This window comes from Colossoma macropomum, unplaced genomic scaffold (genome assembly GCF_904425465.1).
Source record: "Colossoma macropomum unplaced genomic scaffold, Colossoma_macropomum, whole genome shotgun sequence".
NCBI classification, from domain to species: Eukaryota; Metazoa; Chordata; class Actinopteri; order Characiformes; family Serrasalmidae; genus Colossoma; species Colossoma macropomum.
The window spans coordinates 21140064-21144969 of record NW_023494806.1 but is presented as its reverse complement, the minus strand read 5'-3'; positions in this window follow the sequence as shown (position 1 = coordinate 21144969).

Below are 4906 nucleotides of genomic sequence, written 5' to 3'. Positions count from 1 at the left end.
TGAAGAAATTTTGAAAAATGGTGGATTATTTTACCCAGAGTGTTTCTTCCTGACTCAACCCAAGTACAGGAGTACCGCTCTCTCCACTCTGCTAACACATAATGAAAACCTATACCCCACAAATTAGCATGGTGCTAACTGCAGCCTTAAATCACTACAGACTCGCCTCAAACCGTGTGGAGTTATTCAGTATCTCTAATAGACTCACTTGTGTGGTTTATGACACTGTATGACACACTATTATCTATAAACATGAACAAAATTATAGAGAAAAGTCAGACTTTAAGATGCTAGCACTGTTTTTAGCTGTGGGCTGTACGTTTTGGGGTTAAACTGTATAAATTAGCTTTTCTATCACTCGAAACTCCAGTTTATTGAGACCGAGCACGTTTGTGCTATTTTGAGCAAATCTTCTTTTCCAAAGGCTGTTTATGTTGTCGTCCCTGCTAGCCTGTTTATGAGTGCTCACTCCTCAACACCTAGCGATGCATTAGCGTAGCCTGAAGAGCCCTCTTGCTAATCTAGCACCCCTATTCTCATTAAAATGCAGAGGGTCTTCTTAGAGTCTTCTTAATCCACAGCCATGACAACAGAGTGCGCGGATGGACTCGGGCCCAAAGTTGAGAAGAAGCTAATGCGGACCAGAGGCTCACCTGAGGAGGACAGGTGCTTTAATGCTATATATAGCCTGCATCTAGCTACATTCAGCTAGTTACAGACTGTTGTCTTCATAGTGGTGGTGATAGGAACCAGGAGTCACCATGTATACATCACAAATATAGACATTTTATTTACTGTCTAGAACCACCAGTGAACCTACACGCTGATGAAGGTAAAACAGTGGAGAATCTGAAAAAAATATGTTTTTTGGGGACTATTTTGCCCCACAACCCCCTGTGTGTACCCCTCTGCCATGAATGCACTAAAACAAGACACGTTAGGCCAAAACTTTATCACAAAACTATCGTACAACAGTGTCTCAGACATCAGGCAGTGAATTCATAACCATTTCATGTAGTAACTGTCTGTGAGGGAGCTTTTAGAGGTGGATGTCTGGTTCCCATCACCACCACTGTGAACAATTCTGACTCTGTAAGTTTCTCTAGAACAGAGCGTTTCACACCAAACCACTCTGAATGACTCTGTTTACATCTTAACCATTTAATTATGTAGACATTTTGAAAAATTGGTGGAGCTCTGCTTCACACTGAGCTTTACTCTTTACTGTGTTAACATATCTACCACTCTGTCTGAATACATACATACATACAGGTTTTTCCTCTGTATGTTTAATCTTCCTTGCAAACTTGTTGTATTTATATGCTAACTGCAGTATCCTGTGTGGCCCACAGCAGCTGGGGGATCAAATAAAACACAACCGAACAGAATTGAATCAGAAACCACTGTGCAGCGTTCAAAAAGCTGAAATATGTTTTCAGCAATTATAAAAAGCAATTTAGTTGCAAACACACATACAATGAATCTCATATAGTGCTAACACTCTGCAACTCCACAGTTCCAAGTAATTTGTAGGAAGCTGTAAAGTAATTTAAATGTATTTAAAATGGCTGAGAAATCTGTATAACATAAAAAGTGTAGTTAAAATGAAATTAAAATCCAGAAGTATCTAATAAAATGAGAATTACATTCTATTAAAATTAATATTTAGAATGAAGTTTTAATAAAATGTATATCTAGAATTATTAGAATAAAATTTGAATTTATATTAATTATATTATAATAATACTTATATTAACACCTAGAGTGAGGTTCTAATGAAATTAATATTTAAATAGAGTTATAAAATGAATACCTAGACTTCAAATAAAATTACAGTTCAGAATAAAATTAATATTCAGAATACCAAGTATTTCAAAAACGGAGATCAAATCTCGAGGCGGATAGATGGAAATAAAATTATTATAAATAGATGATTACAGTATGTTATTAACTGTTGCTGTTCAAAAACTTTGTTCACACAAAAAACTCAAAATATTGAATAAAACATCTAACAATCCTGTGGTGTCTGCCATGGGCTGCGCTGCCATGAGGAGCGAAAGTGGCTGCTCCTGGAGAGGCGGATGCTAAAGAGAGAGCAGCGGAGCTGAGCACAGTGGTTTGTCAGGCATACCCGTCGTTCGAGAAGGCCACACAGGACGAACTGGTGCTGGAACACTTCCTGAACGCACTGCTGCCAGAGGAGCTCAGGCGGCATGCAGCTCGCTGCAACGTTCAAGCTTCAAGCAGCTGCTGCCGAGGCAGAGAGGGCAGAACTCGTCCTCAGAGCAAGAGACGACGTGCCAAGTGAACCCTGAGCGAGTGGCGTCAGAGTGACTGGTGTGCTGACGTGTACAGGAAGAGGGGACACCACGCTGGGGCTAGCGGGAAATGGAAGCCAGTCAGGAAGATGGGCTACTGCCACTGATGTTGAGTCGAGTGCAGCATAGATGGGAAACAGCTCACAGCCCTCATTGACACAGGCTCGTCGGTGTCGCTGTTGCTGACCAGCGCATGCTCCTGCGCACCAATTGAGACGATGCCCACAGAGCGGGTGTTGGGCTGCCCACCAGGGTCAGAGGAGGACACCATACCCAGAGCGGGGTACACCAAGGAGCTGCAATGCCAAGGACATAGCTCAGAGAAAGAACTGGGGCGCCCCACAGAAGGTGTGCTGGCCGGGATGGCGAACAGGTTGGGACAGTGAACATGCCAGGACTCCACTCAGTCCAGGGGCTTGTTTGGCCTGTGTTGGTTCCTGGGACAGCCAACCTTTGATGGGGGGGGCTGTGTGGCATCTGCCACGGGCTGCACTGCCGTGAGGAGCCTAGAGGGTGTGGCCAGGCAAAGTGGCTCTCAGGAGGTGCAGCACTCCCAATTGAAGAAGGATATTTGTTGTAGTAGTTGCTGTTGGAGATGTTATTAGTGGAGTTTGTAGTTATTATTGTAAATTTGACCAAAGAGCTTGGGTTGACAGTGTGCTGGAAGTGTCTACGCTCTTCGTATGTCATGTCCTCTCATGCTACCTCCTCCCCGACTCACTGTTGAAGTGTCTGTTCCATAAAGAGCATTTGACCGTACTGATGCTAAAATACCTTGACCGGTTTTCATGTTTGGTGTATTACTTTTCAGTTGGACCATTATAAGTGATCATTAAATAAAATGACAGCGGTTATTAATATGGAAAGTGACTTTAACCTTTTGTACATTCAGTATAAGCTCCACACTCCATGTCTCAGTCAGGTTCCACATCAAGTAACCTGGTAAGCTGCCTGTATAGGGCACATGTGTAGGTCTGATAGATCTAACCAGATCTGAGCTTCTATTTACAGGCCTGTGTCCTCCTACACAGCACCGGCCATACCTGCCTGAATCATACAGTCATCTTCCTAAACCTGATTGGATTAAGTGGCGCGGCTCCCGGCTCCTGATTGGTCAGTACAAACTCTGGGATTTGAGTGCAGCTGTGTGTAGAGAACAGAAACAGCCAGAGCTCATCATCTGATAAACAGGTATCTGCTGGTGTGGCTGCGTTTCTGGGAAAAAGAATGGAGATGAAGAATGATGTCCAGCTCACAGCACCAGCAGACGGATGAGTGAGAGAGAGCGTGAATAGAAGTGCTTATGTGTTGTCATGTCGCCATCTGTTGGTTGATGTGAGAAGTGCAGCAAGAAATGAAAAAACAGACATTCCGCAACACAGACTGGTGTTGTGGACACACCTTTTTACGGAGTTCATGAAGATTATTTTTTAATAAGATGTGGCCACAAATGAATATATTGGGTAATTTGTGGCTTCAATATAGTAAATTGTGGCCTCAGCATAGTAAATTGAGGTATAGTACAGTATAGTATAATATAGAGGTATAGTATAGTATAGAAAATTGTGGCCTCATTATAGCAATTCATGGCCTCAGTATAGTAATTCATGGGCTCAGTATAGTAAATTGTGGCCACATCATAGTAACTTGTGCCCTCAGCATAGTAAAATATGGCCTCAGTATAGTAATTTGTGGCATCAGCATAGTGGATGGTTACCTCAGTATAATAATTTGTGGCCACACCTTATTAAAAATAATCACCATGTCACTTGTGGAGCCTTGAAGGGCCACACCTACACCTTCCCTTCTTTTGAAATCTGAATTTTCTTGCTTACTTTTTAATCAAGAAAGAAACAAAGTCGATTTGAATCCCTGCACAGGCGTAGTTAGCATACAGCAGCACTTTGGGTATATTCAGCTTCATGTTCATCAACGTGTCTTTGTTGGTATGAAATAATTTGACCGTTTTCATTTCCAAACTACTGTTAAAAGCACATATTAAAACTCTTTTGGGCCAAAGGTCATTTGGACTATAGCTGGACCAATATATCAGTAGGCTGATAGTATCAGTTTATAACGATGACCTGTGATTTTAAGGCCACCTGAAAAAAAAACGTGCCAATAATCACAGCTTGTCGGTTGTCTTGTGTAATTTACCTTTTAATCTTTAGTCATTCAGAGTGGTTTGGTGTGAAACGCTCTGTTCTAGAGAAACTTACTGACTCAGAATTGTTCACAGTGGTGGTGATAGGAACAAGACATCCACCTCTAAAAGCTCCCTCACAGAGAGTTAACATGAAATGGTTATGAATTCACTGCCTGATGTCTAATACCATTGTTTTGAGAAAGTTTTGGACTAAAACGTGATTTTTAACCCATTCATGGTGGAGAGGTACACGTAAGGCAAAATAATCCCCAGGCAAAATAGTATTTTTCTGATTCTCCACTATTTTACCATAATAAACTTTCATCATAAACTATCTTGAGTAGATCTACATAAAGAAAGAACCGACAGAAGAACCTGGAAAAGATAAGATCCTGAAGTGCCAACTGTTCCAGATTTAGAAACGTCAGAAAAGAGCCATGAA